The sequence below is a fragment of the Saccopteryx bilineata genome, chromosome 2 (genome assembly GCF_036850765.1).
Source record: "Saccopteryx bilineata isolate mSacBil1 chromosome 2, mSacBil1_pri_phased_curated, whole genome shotgun sequence".
Taxonomy (NCBI): domain Eukaryota; kingdom Metazoa; phylum Chordata; class Mammalia; order Chiroptera; family Emballonuridae; genus Saccopteryx; species Saccopteryx bilineata.
The window spans coordinates 367,368-384,506 of record NC_089491.1 but is presented as its reverse complement, the minus strand read 5'-3'; the positions used below and the strand labels follow the sequence as shown (position 1 = coordinate 384,506).

Sequence of the window (17,139 nt, the reverse complement as noted above, 5' to 3'; positions counted from 1 at the left end):
ACTCTCTCCTCTAATGATGATCTCAGGAACCAAGAGCACAAAATCCCGTTTTGCCCCCACTTTATACTGTAGCTTCACAACCTCTAATCCAATATACAAAGTAGGGAAGTCTCCAACCCAAAGTCACCTTCTGAGGCATGATTGGATTGCACCACCCCACATCAAAAAGGGTAGGAAAGGCTTAATCCCAAAACCAAGCCCCAGGCTACAAGGATTCCGCCTGCCTTTAGCCCACCCCAACACACATTAATATCACCTGGGCGACGGCCTCCTCGTGTTATCTTTAACAAAGTGAGCATAATACATTTTATCTGCCCAACACACCCCCACCCCCATCAGGGCATTTCAGATTGTCCAAAAAATTCGTAAGTCCATCCAACAAAGGAACCAGTGCCCATTCCGGCTGTAGTCCAGGAAATCAGTCTACGCACATGAAACCTCAGCCACTCCCCTCATTCCTGCCATCCTGGCAGGTCTTACACTGTTCCAAAGAGGAGCACGTGGCAATGTCAGTCAGCATTTCCATCTTGGCTCTGGAGAGCATGATAACGTCCATCCTATGTCCCCAAAATCGCAGACCCACCAGGAGCATAGTAAGAACTCCTTGCTTCTGGGCTCTCACCTTCTGGAGACTGCGGATCACAACTCCAGTCCGATTCTCCTCATCCTCCAAAGAGGAACTGAAAACACCAACTCCCGCTGCTGGGCTTGCAGCCCCGGGCCCAGCCTCAGCCCCGGCCTCAGCCTCAGCCCCGGCCTCCTGCCGCTGCTGGCTCTCCACAACATCCAGGGCAATCTGCAACTCACGAACCTGTGAATCCTCCTCCAGCAGCTGCTCCATTTCCAGTTGAATCTCACAAACCTGGTCGGCCTCCTCCTCCAGTGCTTCCTCCAGCTCCAGGGTCAGCATCGGTTTTTCCTGCATTTGCTCCAGCTCCTTCCACTGTTCGGTTTGCAGGTCCCGGGCAGCCTCTTGCACAGAGCTCTCAGTTTCCTCACGCATGGCTCTGTTCCCCATCTCCTTCCTTCTCCAGGGTCAAACTGCACAAACTGGCCTCTCACTCATCACTCTGCCATCTTGACTGCTTCCCCTGGCCTCCTCCACGTGGCCTCTCTTTGCTCTCTGCTCTGCTCTGATTTTTTATTTTTTTACAGGAATAGAGAGAGAGTCAGATAGAGGGATAGATAGGAGCAGACAGACAGGAACGGGGAGAGATGAGAAGCATCAGTCATCAGTTTTTCGTTGCGACACCGTAGTTTTTCATTGAGACACCGTAGTTTTTCATTGATTGTTTTCTCATATGTGCCATGACCGCGGGCCTTCAGCAGACTGAGTAACCCCTCGCTCAAGCCAGTGACCTTGGGTCCATGCTAGTGAGCTTTTTTGCTCAAGCCAGATGAGCCCATGCTAAAGCTGGCTATCCTGGGGTCTCGAACCTGGGTCCTTCCGCATCCCAGTCCAATGCTCTATCCACTGCACCACCACCTGGTCAGACAGGCTCTGATGATTTTTATGTGGATTTAAAAACATAGAGCCACCCTTGGCTCCCTGGCTGTACGAGGACGGGCGGTAGGCTGTGGCTAGCTGGCCTGTCTTGGGGACGCCCTCCTTGTGCGTCCAGGGCTCCCTGCTCTTGGTCAGAACACTTACTTTGTGTTTAATCTCTGGTTTCTGTCATTGTCTTAGTGGCTAGACTGTCAAGTCTTTGAAGGTGGGGCTTTAACTTCTATTAGTTTCCTAGTTCTTACTAGTATTCCCAGAATATTACCTGGCATATTTCAGATGATCTCTAAATGTTGTGTAACTTCAAGTAAAATAGTCAGAATTGGCTTATGATTTTTTTTTTTTTTTTGGTGGCAGCCTTGGGTGAATTCATTTGAAATTAACTGGCTTCCAGGTGTAGACAGGAACCATTTACTCCATTTGTTCATTTTCGTAGCATACGTTTCACACCGTGGGTATGTCAGCTTCTGAGCTGGGAGCCAGATGAGAACAAGCACAGTGCCTTGTCTTAGTCGAGGTCCTCATGTTCTGGTTTTGGGAAAGACATGCAATTACAAAAAAAAATTTTTTTTTTTTTATTTTTCTGAAATTGGAAACGGGGAGGCAGTCAGACAGACCCGCATGTGCCCGACCGGGATCCACCTGGCATGCCCACCAGGGAGTGATGCTCTGCCCATCTGGGGCGTCGCTTTGCCGCAATCAGAGCCATTCTAGCGCCTGAGGCAGAGGCCATGGAGCCATCCTCAGCGCCCAGGCCAACTTTGCTCCAGTGGAGCCTCGGCTGCGGGAGGGAAAGAGAGAGACAGAGAGGAAGGAGAGGGGGAGGGGTGAAGAAGGAGATGGGTGCTTCTCCTGTGTGCCCTGGCTGGGAATTGAATCCGGGACTCCTGCACGCCAGGCCGACGCTCTACCACTGAGCCAACCGGCCAGGACTCAATTACAGAATTTGATGATTGCTGTTAAGGATAAAGAAAGCATTACAGAAGCAGCAAACGGAAATGCTAAGCCACTCGGGGTGGCTGAAGGAAGGCTCCCTGGGTGATCGTTCCTGCTGCAGACTGAGGTCTCCAAGTGGAATCTGGGAGAAGGGTCAGCCTCTGCGTTTGGACAGACTGGCATAGAAAGGGGCTGCCATCTCCAACCAGCTGGCCGCCCTCCCATGTGACTCTTGAACATTAGAAATGTGTCCACACCAAACTGACATGTGCCATAAATGTGAAATGTACACTGGAATTTGTGTTCTTTTTTTTTTTGGTATGAATTATTTTATATTGGTTACATGTTGAAATAATGCTTAGGATATCTATTGGTTTAAACAGAAGGTAGTAAAGCTAATGATTCCTGTTACCACTTTTTCATGTGGCTGCTGGAAAATTTATATTTTAAAAAAAGTTTATTTTAGGCCCTGGCTGGTTGGCTCAGCGGTAGAGCGTTGGCCCGGCGTGTGGAAGTCCCAGGTTTTTTTTTTTGGCCAGGGCACACAGGAGAAGTGCCCATCTGCTTCTCCACCTCTCCCCCTCTCCTTCCTCTCTGTCTCTTTCTTCTCCTCCTGCAGCCAAGGCTTCACTGAAGCAAAGTTGGCCCAGGCGCTGAGGATGGCTCCATGGCCTCCGCCTCAGGTGCTAGAATGACTCTGGTTGCAATTGAGCAATGCCCCAGGTGGGCAGAGCATCGCCTCCTGGTGGGCATGCCAGGTGGATCCCAGTCAGGCACATGTGAGAGTCTGTCTGACTGGTCCCTGCTTCTAACTTCGGGGGGGGGGTGTATTTTAGCCTGACCTGTGGTGGCACAGTGGATAAAGCGTCGACCTGGAATGCTGAGGTTGCCGGTTCGAAACCCTGGGCTTGCCTGGTCAAAGCACAAATGGGAGTTGATGCTTCCTGCTTCTCTCTCGCTCTCTCTCCTTTCTCTCTAAAAATGAATTTAAAAGAATGTTTATTTTATATATTTATTTGGTGTGTGTGCATGTGAGAGAGAGAGAGAGAGAGACAGGGAGAGAGATGAGAAGCATCAGCTAGTAGTTGTGTCACTTTAATTGTTCATTGATTGCTTCTCATATGGGGGGATCAAGCCAGCGACCTTGGGATCATGTCGATGGTTCCACAGTCAAGCTGGCAATGCCACAGTCAAGCTGGGACCTCAGGCTTTTCAATCTTGGAACTCAGTGTCCCAGGTTGTTGCTCTATCCACTGTGCCACCACTGGTCAGGCTATTTTGTTGATTTTAGAGAGAGAAAGGGAGAGAGAGAGACAGAGACTGCAACATTGATCTGTTCCTGCATGAGCCCTGACTGGGGATCAAACCAACAACCTCTTCACTTAACAGTGATGCTCTAACCAGTGGAGCTTTCCAGCCGGGTGCTGCTGGGAAATTAAACCACACCTATGGCTCCTGCCATGTTTTGTGGCCAATGCTGCCCTTGCCTGAAGAAATCCCAGGTAGGCGTTAACTTTGGACCATCTAGGATGGGAATTCTGTAGTATGAGGAGGGGGAGATATTCCTTTTCCAGGATAGGGATTGAGTGGAAAGCTGGAGGAATGCTCCCATTTCATTGATGAGAGGAGGGAAGGAGTTGGCAGCTGGGAAGTAGGCTGGCTCTGGCTGCCTGGCCCCGGTCTGTGGGTCAGAGCTGCAGAGTGCAGTTGGCTGGGGGTGAGTTGCAGTGCTGTCTATCCGCAGGCCCACATGGGGTGTGTGCTAACGGGTGCTGGCTTCGTGGGAGGTGTAGGCTTTGACCCGGCATTGCCACAGACCTCTGGAGCTTGACGGCGGGCTGGCATGTTAGATGCCTTAGTTGCTTCTCCGTTTGAACATTCATTCTGTCATCCTGGCTTTGACACAGTGTGGACCATTTGTGTTCACGTGCTTCCTTTTTTTTTCTTTTCTTTTTTTTGTGTGTGACAGAGACAGAGAGAGGAACAGACAGGGACAGACAGGCAGGAAGGGAGAGAGATGAGGAGCATCAATTCTTTGTTGCGTCTTCTTTAGTCTTCTTAGTCTCCTTAGTAGTTCATTGATTGCTTTCCCATGTGCGCCTTGACAGGGGGTTAGAGCAGAGCAAGTGACCCCTTGCTCAAGCCAGCGACCCCACGTTCCACCTGGTGAGCCCCCACTCAAGCCGGATGAGCCCGCGTTCAAGCCGGCAACCTTGGGGTTTTGAATCTGGGTCCTCTGCATCCCAGTCTGGTGTTCTATCCACTGTGCCACTGCCTGGTCAGGCTTACGTGCTTCTTTAAGTTTTGTGAATTAAGTCGTGGTTTCTCAGACTTCATGCCACCTCTGCTGTTTGCAGGACCTACCAGGCCTGCCCTTTGAGCCTGTTCTGAGCAGGGTGCCATTGACCTGGGTGTTCCTAAACCCTTAGAGAGCCTTTTTAGTAGACCTCTCGCAGCATTTGGTACAGTAATTCAAGACAAAAGAAGCAGTTCGTTTTCTTCATTTTGCTTCCAGAACACCTCACTCTTCTGGTCTTCCTACCTCAGTGAGTCTTTCTTCTTGGTCTTGTTTGCAGGACCCTCCTCCTGAGCCTGACCTCTAGGTGTGGCGTGTGCCAGGGCCCTGTCCCGGTCCCCATTCTGTGTGTCCTTACCCTGCGTGACCTCAGCCAGTGCTGTTTTGACCCCAGCCTCACCTTGGCCTGGCCTCTGCGTCCAGGTTGTGTTGACTGCCTGGAGAGCAGAATGGGCACTGTTAGCTCAGTGTGAATCTGAGCTCACTCCCTTGACCTCTGGGCCTATTTCTTTGGCACTCGTGGACACTGTGACCCTTCTTTTCGGGCGCACCTTCCTCCATGGCCCCGTGCCCTCCTCTCAGGAGCCCAGCATCCTAGTCGTGTTTCTGCTCAGTGTGTAGCCTTCCTGTGGCTTCCAAGCACCAGGAAGGCCTGGCGTGCCTCTGGGCCTGGCGACCTGCCATCTTCTCCAGCCACTTCCCTAAGCTCACTGTGCTGCAGGCAGTGGCCTCCTGGCTGTTTGCAGTTGAACTGGCCCTACCTTTGGTGTTCCTGTGCCTGGAGGGCTCTGGGCCCAGCCTCCAGTAATACCTGTGGACACTACTCCCCGCCCCCTTGGTAGTAGTTACTGTGTTCTGGGAAACCAAGTCCTCAGGCCCTGCAACGTTTGAGTGAATGTTCTTGTGGAGGAGTTGGAGAACTGCAGCTCCTGCAAGAACTTCTGCAAGCTTATCCTAAAGTAAAAAGTAGACTTGCTCTGCTAAGGGGTATGTGTGTTTCAAAAGTTGATGCCCTGACCTGTGGTGGTGCAGTGGATAAACCAAGGACCTGGAATGCTGAGGTCACTGGTTTGAAACCCCGGCTTGCTTGGTTAAGGCACATATGAGAGTTGATGCTTCCTGCATCTCCCCCTGTTCTATCTCTTTCCTTTCTCTCTCTCTCCCTGTCCTCTCTCTCTAAAAATGAATAAATAAAATATTTTTAAAAGTCACATTTCTTAAAAAAAAAAAAAGTTGATAAATATTGCGAAGTTGCCCATACAGAGGTTTCATTAACTTTATTATTATACCAGTGGTTGTGACAGTTGCTTGTTTGTCCTTCCTCTCCTGTTAACAGACTAGACTTCCTGCCATTCTGATAGTTGGAAATGGTGTCTCTGTTGCTTTAAATGATGAGTGAGCTTTATAGTTTTAATTTTTCTTAATGATTTTTGTTGGGCAGATAAAATATATTATGCTCACTTTGTTAAAGATGGTGCTGCCCATGTGGAAGCCCATTGCCCAGGTGATTGCTTGGGATGGGCGTGATTATGTTAATATGTGTTGGGGGCGGGCTGTGGGCAGGCAGGATCCTTGTAGCCTGGGACTTGGTTTTAGGACTAAGCCTTTCCCACCCTTTTTGATGTGGGGTGGTACACTCTCATGAGGAATCCCATTATGCCTCAGACAAGTGGCTTTGTATCAGAGACTTCCTTGTTTGTATATTGGATTAAAGGTTTTGATTTCTGCACTATAAAATGGGGCAGACCTGGAGCTTGCTTTCTCCGTTCCTGAGATTAGTATTAGAGCAGAGAGCAGGTTGGAGAGCAGAGTAAGGCCATGTGGAAGAGAGGGGAGGCAGCCAAGATGGTGGAGTGCTGAAAGAGAAGCCAGTTAGTGCAGAGTTTGTGTAGAGAGAAGGAGATGGGGAACAAAGGAGAATAGGGCTAGTGAGCTAGAAACCTTTGATTCTAGGAAACGCGGATAAGTCAGTAGCTTTGTGAGCACTGAATGAGTGGGTTTTGGAGCCCAGTGTGTGTTTTTACTTGCCCTCTGGGTGCAAGCTAGGATTAACGATAATGGCCCACCAGTTCATGGCTCCGTTGTTTTATTACTGTCTGTCCGAATCCAATGCGAACCTGCATGTGAGTGGCCACGATGGTGGCCCTGGCTACTGGCTTTACAATTTTAGAGACAGGAAGGGAGAGAGAGAGAAAGAAACAATGATCTGTTGTTCCACTTATTTATGTATCCATTGGTTGATCCTTTTATAAGTGCCTGACCAGGAATCGAACCCGCAACCCTGGCACATCAGGACAACACTCAAACCATCTGAGCCACCTGGCCAGGGCACAGTTACACACATTTTTATTAACATGCATTATTTTGATTCAGTCTGCCTTTCTGTGCTTTGTAAACTTGGGACAGGATTGCCGAAGATGCTCTGTGTGCTCGGTGGGCTGGTTTGTAAATGACCGTGGATGTATCGACACTGGTTTTGTACATTTGAACCTCTAGTCTGATGTCTGAGTTTGGTGGGTGTGTTGTTTGCTCTTGGCTGAGTGGAGCTGGATATTTATTTATTTATCTATTTATTTTTTTGTGGCAGAGACAGAGTCAGAGGGACAGGCAGACAGGAAGGGAAAGAGATGAGAAACATCAATTCTTCGTTGTGGCTCCTTACTTGTTCATTGACTGCTTTCTTATATATATGTGCCTTGACTGTGGGCCTTCAGCAGACCGAGTAACCCCTTGCTTGACCCAGCAACCTTGGGTCCAAGCTGGTGAGCTTTGCTCAAACCAGATGAGCCCGTGCTCAAGCTGGCGACCTCGGGGTCTTGAACCTGGGTCCTCTGTGTCCCAGTCTGATGCTCTGTCCACTGCGCCACTGGCTAGTCAGGCTGGAGCTGGATATTTAAAGAGGAACATCTTGTCATTTGTTTTCCTGACTTGTTGCTGATGGGCCATGATGGTTCTGGGGTTCAGCCATAGCCCACAGACCCAGGTTCACACCAGCATCTCAGCAGAAAGACAAAGTGGGTGCTCTATATAAAGGACATTTACATAGAAAAGTTAATAATTGTTTACTTTCATGTAATCTTTTTTTATTTTAGTGAGAGGATGGGAGGCAGAGACAGACTCCCGCATGTGCCCGACTGGGATCCACCCGGCATGCCCACCAGGGGGCGTTGCTCTGCCCATCTAGGGTGTTGCTCTGTTGCAACCGGAGCCATTCTAGTGCCTGAGGCAGAGGCCATGGAGCCATCCTCGGTGCCTGGGGTCAGCTTGCTCCAATTGAGCCATGACTGCAAGAGAGGAAGAGAAGAAGAAGAAGAAGAGAGAGAGAGAGAGAGAGAAAGAGAGAGAGAGAGAGAGAGAAGTGAGAGGGGAGGGGTAGAGAAGCAGATAGGCGCTTTTCCTATTTGAACTCGGAACATCCACACGCTGGGCCAACGATTTACCACTCAGCTATATTGATTGGGGGGGGGGGCAGGAACATCAATCTTCCTGTATGTGCCCTGACCCAGGATCAAACTGGCAACCTCTGCAATTCTGGATGATGCTCTAGCCAACTGAGCTATCCAGCCAGGGCTACTTTTATGTAGTCTTCAAGTTAGGAAATAGTATTTGTGTTTCTGTTTTGCTGTTTGCATGAAACCTGAGCACACTATTTTAAAATTATTGCCTCCTTTAAAAAAGTGGACTTCAGATATTTATTGGTTTGTATTTTGAGCTACAGCTTGGACTTGATTAGAGGGTTGGCATAGCTGTGCAGTGGAGTGGGAATGAGTGCAGGTGTTTGCATGGCGGTCCTGAGGCCCACCCCACGCGGGCTTGTCTCTGAAGCCTGGTGAGCTTGAAGTGTGCTCTGTGATTCAGTAACTTCGAGGGCTCTTGGTGCTAGACGTAGTCTCTAAGTGAGTTCCTTATGACAGGGTGGGTAAAATGACCCTTTTCTTCCCCTTAGATTTGACCTCAGACTCCTTTCCTAGATTTTTATTTGTCAGTATATATATATTTTTAACAGAGACAGGGAGAGAGAGTCAGAGAAAGGGATAGATAGGGACAGACAGGAACAGAGAGAGATGAGAAGCATCAATCATCAGTTTTTCGTGGCGACACCTTAGTTGTTCATTGATTGCTTTCTCATTTGTGCCTTGACCGCGGGCCTTCAGCAGACCAAGTAACCCCTTGCTCAAGCCAGTGACCTTGGGTCCAAGCTGGTGAGCTTTTGCTCAAACCAGATGAGCCCACGCTCAAGCTGGTGACCTCGGGGACTCGAACCTGGATCCTTCCGCATCCCAGTCCGGTGCTCTATCCACTGCGCCACCGCCTGGTCAGGTGATTTGTCAGTATTTTTTAAACAAAGCTGAACCCAAGAGAGCTTCGGGGAGCTTGTGTGTGTGTGTGTGTGTGTGTGTGTGTGTGTGACAAGCTGTTACTGATGGTCCTGTAGGAGGACCCTCTACCATTTTTAGGGTGAAGACACGTTGTTCAGTCCCCTTCTGAGAAAACTAAAATTATTTTAAGAATGATTTTTGTTAAAGATTTTTATTAATTTTAGAGAGAAAGGAGAAATAGAAGTGTGGGGAGGGAGAGAGAGAAGGGGGGAGGAGCAGGAAGCACCTACTCCCATATGTTCCTTGACCAGGCAGGCCCAGGATTTGAACTGGTGACCTCAGCGTTTCAGGTTGACACTTGATCCACTACGCCACCATAGGTCTGAAATTATTTTAGTGTGTTTGTTCATCTGAGGGTTTTGGATGCACCGTGGGCCCCAGCTGGAGAATGCTCCCCGCCTGGAGCTGGCTCCTCTTCATGAAGCAGTTAATATTGCTGAGAAGGGGCCACTGAGCATGCTGGGGCAGCCTTCTGCCCCTGAGTGAGCTGCTGGGTCGGCCCGCAGTGGCCGCAGCGAGCATCTGCACAATCAGGGAGGAATTGCTGGAGGCCCGTGTGAGGGGCACTGTGGTCAGTCCTCCTTTTCCGTGTCAGCCTTGTGCCCACGTGCTCCCGGTCTGGGTGGCCCAGGAGTGAGGGTGTCTGCTGTGCTGACAGGGTCACTGCCTCCCAGCCAACCTACTCATAACTGTAGCCCTGCTTTGATGGAGTGGGGGAGGGGCCCTCAAAGCTGCAGTACAGAAGCCCAGGTACAGCCCAGGCGTCTTGGCAGGAAGCAGCTCCCCACTTCTCCAGTTGTGCTGATGGCGGACCAGCTTGTACTGGGCTAAGGAGGCTTCCTTGTTTTCACTTTTTCTGAACCTTTGGTGGCCTCGTTAGTGATGGGAGAGACTGGGAGGGTGCATTAAGAGAGAGCAGGAGCTGGCCTTGTCACTGTGCACATTTCTCGTTTTTCATGCAGGCTGCAGAAAAAGAAGTCTGTCAGCCCTGGTGACACTGGCTCCTACCAGTCACCAAGAGTGCCCTTGGAAGTCTGTGCACTGCTCATCGGAACCGCTGGGACATTGCAGGTTGTCAGATGCCCTGCTTGGCCTCCGGAATTGGGAGACGCCATTTCCCTTGGAATGACAGAGAAGGGAGGCGTGGACAGGTCCAGAGGCGCAAGGCACAGACCTTCCACTGGGGGTTTCTAAGCCATTCCCTGGAAGATGACCTAGTGTGTAAGAAACTGGTAGACACGTCCTGAGGGACCCAGTGAGAGGCTATGGCCCAGTAATGGTCAACGGCAGGAGTGGAGCAGAGCGGTTCGTAGGCTGCCAGTTCTAGAATGGTATTCTTGGAACAAAAGAGTGGAGGAGGGCGGGCCAGTCTCCTAGATCTGAGGAAACTCCAGCTCAGCAGCAGAATGAGGAAGAGGGAACAATAGGGACCACTTTTTGTGTCTGCCCTTGGACTCGGGGCCTCTGGCGTCCAGGCTGGGCACAGGGCTGGCTGTTGCTGTTTTGGGTGGTGGTGCTGAGAACCATTGAACAAGCGAGCAGACTGAACCCTGTGATGTAAAGTTCAATGGTGGTTAATTCGCAGCTCAGCTCGTAAGGGAGGATTTGTTCTCGTCTATGATGTCAAGAAAGGGCTTTTAGAGGAGAAGGTTCCTCAGGCCCATGGAGGTTGTGCCTGAGCATCCGTGGATTCTGGCTCCCTCATCCCTGCTGTTGTCGCCCCCCCTTTTCTCTCCCCCTCTTTCTTCCCCTCTCCTCCCCCCTTTTCTCCCCCCCCCCGCCACTCCCTCCCCCATTTCCTTTCCCCCAGGGATGAGAGGTCCTTCTGTGGAAAGGTTGGACCAAGGGAGACCATTGGCAGGTGCAGACTGCAGCCCTGAGGTGGCAGAGGCAGAGCATGTGCGGAAGGCAGGGCCGGGGGGAGGCCCCTGCTTGCTTTTTATTTGAGGGAATTTGAGATGGGGGTGTTTTAGTATTAGAAGATTTTTATATTCCGCTTGAAGCAGGGGCAGTCATCTTGGATCTTGGTTGGCATTGAGAGGAAGAGAACAGAAGAACCAAAGTGAAAAGGGTTAAGTGAAACGGAAGTGGTGGTGAGTGTGTACAAATGCTTATGTTTGGTCAGCATTTGATCTTCTTTTTAGAGAAATAGATGAGGAAAGGTATGCTTTTAGGCTGTTTTATCACAGTGGCATCTGAAATCTTATAGGAATGTGTCTTATGTAAAATTTGTGATGCTTGGTGGGTTTCACAGAACCCTGAAGAGAGCCCATCCAAACCATCTCACCTTCAGAATAAACTGCTCTTCGGCTAACACGTTTCTATTTCACAGATCTTTTTTTTGTGTATTTTTCCAAAGTTAGAAGCGGGGAGGCAGTCAGACAGACTCCGGCATGCGCCCGACCGGGATCCACCTGGCATGCCCACCAGGGGGCGATGCTCTGCCCATCTGGGGTGTTGCTCTGTTGCGACCAAAGCCATTGTAGTGCCTGAGGCAGAGGCCATGGAGCCACCCTCAGTGCCTGGGCCAACTTTGCTCCAATGGAGCCTTGGCTGCGGGAGAGGAAGAGAGAGACAGAAAGGAGAGGGGAAGGAAGGGTGGAGAAGCAGATGGCGCTTCTCCTCTGTGCCCTGGCCAGGAATCGAACCTGGACTTCCACACGCCCAACTGACACTCTACCTCTGAGTCAACCGGCCAGGGCCTCACAAACTTTCTTTTTTTTTTATATAGAGACAGAGAGTCAGATAGGGACAGACAGGAACGGAGAGAAATGAGAAGCATCAATCATCAGTTTTTTGTTGCGACACCTTAGTTGTTCATTGATTGCTTTCTCATATGTGCCTTGACCGTGAGCCTTCAGCAGACCGAGTAACCCCTTGCTCGAGCCAGCGACCTTGGACCCAAGCTGGTGAGCTTTGCTCAAAGCAGATGAGCCTGCGCTCAAGCTGGTGACCTCGGGGTCTAACCTGGGTCCTCTGCATCCCAGTCCGACGTTCTATCCACTGCGCCATTGCCTGGGCAGGCACAAACTTGTTTTTAAAAAGAAAAGTGAGAAAGCGCTATGAAGAAGAGAGCTCATAACTACGTTATAGACTTTTGAAGAACACATTTCTTCTTTTCTGTCCTGGAAAAGTGGGGCCATCAAGGAGGCAGCCAACAGGAAGAAGGGGGTGTTGATGAGAAATGGTGGTGGATGCCAGCTGTCCATTACTAGGAGCATGATTGACACGGGCTCCTAGGCTCTTTCTAGAAAAGGAGTATTTTTCATTCTCTCCCCCCCCTTTTTTCCCTTCCCCTCACCCACCCACCCACCAACTCACCCATTCACCCATCTCTGCACCATCCATCCACAAACCCATCTACCCATCCATCCTCCCATCCATCCACCCGCCCACCCACCCACCCATCCATCCATCTCACCTACCCACTCACCATCCAACTGTCCCATATTAATTACTTGTTATATACCAGAATTACTAGTCTGGGAACTTGGTATGTCAATGAACAGAGCACAAAAATTCCAGAACATTTTCATCATGCCAAAAAGAAACTTTGTACCATCAGTAGTAGTTCCCTATTTCCTCCTCCCCACAGCCTTTGGCAACCACTAATCTACTTTATGTTTCCATAGACTTGAATGTTCTGGACATTTCATAAAAACAGAATCATACAATATGTGATCCTTTGTGACTGGTTTCTTTCACTTATCATACTGTTTCCAAGGTTCATTTGATTTTGGTGTACGTTAGTCATCGCAGCTCATGGTGTGGATAGACCACACTGTTCATTCATTCATGTTGATGCACACATGGCTTATCTCCACTTTTGATATTGTGAATGTGCCAGTATTATTTTTCGGGATAATAATATGAAGAAAATATTTTCCCTGTTTTGTGGGTTGACTTTTCACTCCTTTTCTTTTTTACTTTTCACTTTTTTTCTTTTAACAGAGACAGAGAGAGAGTCAGAGAGAGGGATAGACAGGGACAGACAGACAGGAACGGAGAGAGATGAGAAGCATCAATAATCAGTTTTTCATTGCAACACCTTAGTTGTTCATTGATTGCTTTCTCATATATATGTACCGTGACTGTGGGCCTTCAGCAGACCGAGTAACCCCTTGCTCAAGCCTGAGACCTTGGGTCCAAGCTGGTGAACTTTGCTCAAACCAGATGAACCCGCACTCAAGCTGGCGACCTCGGGGTCTCGAACCTGGGTCCTCTGCATCCCAGTCTGATGCTCTGTCCACTGCGCCACTGCCTGGTTGGGCTACTTTTCACTTTCTTGAAACATGAAAGTTTTTAGTTTTGGTAACAGTTCAGTTGATCTTCTGTTTGTGATTTTTTTTAAATTTTATTTTATACAGAGACAGATGTCAGAGAGAGGGATAGATAGGGACAGACAGACAGGAACGAAGAGAGATGAGAAGCATCAATCATTAGTTTTTCGTTGTGACACCTTAGTTCATTGATTGCTTTCTCATCTGTGCCTTGACCATGGGGCTACAGCAGAGTGAGTAACCCCTTGCTGAAGCCAGTGACCTTGGGTCCAAGCTGGTGAGCTTTGCTCAAACCAGGTGAGCCTGCGCTCAAGCTAGCGACCTCAGGGTCTTGAACCTGGTTCCTCTGCATCCCAGTCCAACGCTCTATCCACTGCGCCATCGCCTGGTCAGGCTCTGTTTGTGATTTCTTATGTGAAAGTGATATTTGATAAAAGACTTAGAAGAAGGATAGCGTGAATTTTGGGGAGAAATAAAAACCAGTGTGTAGGCTCTGAGTGGGGAGGCTTCCTGGTGAGATAGAGTTCTGGTGGTTGAGGGGTCAGCTGTTGGGAATGGGCCGGAGAGCGCCGCTCAGGCTGAGGCTGGAGTGAGGGTTTGAGTGCCCAGTTGTACACAGGTCCCTCTGCTTGCTGGTGGTGAGAGGGTCCTAGGAACCAGGCTGATCGGAGAGAGGCTCTGAGGGGTCAGAGGAGGGAGTCAAGGTGACTAGAGCCTGGTTGAGAACCTATTCTTTGTCCTACTTTGGCACCAGCTTTTATTTCATTTCCCTGGTTCCTTGCACAAAGTTTCTTCCTCCAAAGTCTGCCTGTGTTTATGATAAGTGTGCAGGTGAGAGTTCTCTGTCTTCTGCTGCTGTCCCTTCCATCCTCTGGGCAGTCCTTGCACCCCACCTGGTGGCAGGATCTCGACCTTCCCTGTGGAGCCCCTAATGGCCTCTAGTCACAGTCCTGTAGCTAGCTCTGAGCACTGCCCAGGGCTGGTGATGCCCGCATCTGAAACAGCGCGCCTGCTCCTCACTGTCCTGCCATGGGGACACCTCTCACCTTCTCCCTCTGCTGATCTGACTGTGCTCCCTGTTAGAAGGGAGGACTAGGGAGGAGTGGGCTGCTGGGCAGGGGCGAGGGGAAGGGGTGGTACTCCTGGACTGCCGACCTAGCTTCCTCCCCTGCCTTCCACTGTCTCAGGGCCTCCCATTCTTGCATTTGCCCCTCCCTCCCTTCCTCCCTTCCTCCCTCCCGTCTTCCTTTTCCCTGGGGTGCAGGCAGGGCTCCTTCCAGATCCACTGCTGACCGCAGCCTCATGTGAGGGCGGCTCTTCTAGGGCCCACACATCTGTGTGGGTGCCTCCTAGAGTGCACGTAGCGGGTCCCTGAGGGTTTCCTGTGTGCAGTAGTTACTGTTCTCTTAACACTTGTCTAACTTATAGAAGAGCTCAGATTTTAAAAATGTATTCAGTTTGCTCTGGCCGGTTGGCTCAGTGGTAGAGCGTCGGCCTGGCGTGCAGAAGTCCCGGTTTCGATTCCTGGCCAGGGCACACAGGAGAAGTGCCCATCTGCTTCTCCCCCCCTCCCCCTCTCCTTCCTCTCTGTCTCTCTCTTCCCCTCCCGCAGCTGAGGCTCCATTGGAGCAAAGATGGCCTGGGCGCTGAGGATGGCTCCTTGGCCTCTGCCTCAGGCGCTAGAGTGGCTCTGGTCGCAGCAGAGCGACGCCCTGGAGGGCAGAGCATCGCCCCCTGGTGGGCAGAGCGTCGCCCCCTGGTGGGCGTGCCGGGTGGATCCCGGTCGGGCGCATGTGGGAGTCTGTCTGACTGTCTCTCCCCGTTTCCAGCTTCAGAAAAAAAAAAAAAAAATGTATTCATTTTAGCAAGAAACCAGAGGGAGCCTGACTGGGCAGTGGTGCAGTGGATAGAGTGTTGGACTGGGACGTGGAGGACCCAGGTTTGAAACCCCAAGGTTGCCAGCTTGAGTGCTGGTTTATCTGGCTTGAGTGCTGGGTTGCTGGCTTGAGACCAAGGTCTCTCTGAGCAAGGGGTCAAGGCACATATGAGAAAGCAGTCAATGAACAACTAAGGGGCTGCAACGAAGAATTGATGTTTCTCATCTCCATTCCTGCCTGTCCTTATCTATCCCTCTCTCTGTTGCTGTAAAAAAAAACAGAAAAAAAACCCCAGGGAAATATACTACTAGTTAACTTGGATAATCTGAACTGTGGGGTTGACAGTGATTTTTGTTATATTTTTGGGAATATAAGTTTTTAAAAAAATAATGAACATATATTTTAACTAGTTTTACAGTAAACAAAGTTAATAGAAACCTTCATTTGTGTGCAATTTAATTCATCTGATTAATGCTCGTTACTTTTATTGATTTTATTATATATATTTTTGATTGGTTTTAGAGAGAGGGAGGGGGAGGGGGAGAGAGAGGGTGGGGAGGGGCATTCATAGTTGTGCAGTCTTCAGCCACTTCTCGTTATTTTTTTATTTTTTACAGAGGCAGAGATAGACAGGGACAGACAGACAGGAACGGAGAGAAATGAGAAGCATCAATCATCAGTTTCTCGTTGCGCGTTGCGACTTCTTAGTTGTTCATTGATTGCTTTCTCACATGTGCCTTGACCGCGGGCCTTCAGCAGACCGAGTAACCCCCTGCTGGAGCCAGCCACCTTGGGTCTAAGCTGGTGAGCTCTTTGCTCAAACCAGATGAGCCCGCGCTCAAGCTGGCGACCTCGGGGTCTCGAACCTGGGTCCTTCCGCATCCCAGTCCGACGCTCTATCCACTGCGCCACCATCTGGTCAGGCACTTCTCGTTATTTTTAAAGAGAGTGACAAGGATTGAGAACAGACCTTCTGGGTTGTAAATGCTCTTTATAGTGTAACTTGGTCCTGGGACTGAGAAGTTTGAGAACGACTGTTTTACTGTAAGCTGAAGGATTTGGTAGTACAGTCATGAATGAAACAAACCAACAAAGGCCCTATTTCTCAGAGACCTTTCATTGAGATGGGGACAACTTTCCCATTTTGTGTCACATGCTTCAAAGTGTCCAGCAGCTTTGCTTTGCTGCCTTGACCATGCTCAATCTGTTTGTCAGAATGGGGGTTTGAAGGGGAGTCAGCTCGCTTTGTGTGCATTTGTCGTATTCTGTTTCAGTGCTATGTGTTACAGAAAATTTTGTGGAAAGATCAGGAATATTGTCTTCAGATGATGAGGGAAATTCGTTAACACTTAGCTTTCTGCACTTAGTCTGGTGACCACCAGATGGCACCATTGCTCCAGTGAGCCACAGAGCGGACTCAGGTGCAATTTCCTAACGGGGGGGGGGGGGGGCAGTGTTGCAAGAACTACCTCTTGCCGGTTTAAGATGCTCGGCTGTTAAGTTGCAGTGTTTACTGGCCTTCTCTCGGGTCAGTGCAGCCTCACTCACCAGAGAGTAAGGTCCTGGAGAGGACGGGTACTCTTCCCAGCAGATGTTTATTGAGCAGCTGGTTTAAGTGTGGCGTGTCCTGGGTGACCAGCAGACATCCATCCTGGCCACCCCTCTGTGGCTGCTTTTATGTCTGTGGTATTTCACGCAGGCTTGTTACTCAGGTTACTCTTCTGATCTTAGTAGGCTTCTCCCTTTTCTTGGTGCCAGACTTTGAACTCCCACATTCTTCTGAAGGGGAGATGCCCTCAGGAGAGATGGGCTGAGTGGAGGTGGAGCCCGGAGCTAAGCCCCCGGCCCTGCGGATGTGCCCAGGGGC

At 50.0% G+C, this 17,139-nt stretch overlaps 1 protein-coding gene across 9 annotated transcripts in view; it reads left to right on the top strand.

Moving 5' to 3' along the window:
• The window catches only part of EHMT1 (euchromatic histone lysine methyltransferase 1), a 153,068-nt gene that overhangs the window by 36,313 nt on the left and 99,616 nt on the right, over positions 1-17,139 (top strand). Inside the window, exon 1 of one of the 9 annotated variants that reach the window (XM_066255585.1) lies at positions 10,110-10,186. The exons of 4 other annotated variants lie outside the window; for them this stretch is intronic. The gene's annotated coding sequence lies outside the window, so the exon portion shown is untranslated. Of the gene's footprint in view, positions 1-10,109; positions 10,187-17,139 lie in introns of those variants that run through there. 4 more of the 9 variants (XM_066255586.1, XM_066255587.1, XM_066255578.1 and 1 more) reach the window with 4 other exon arrangements.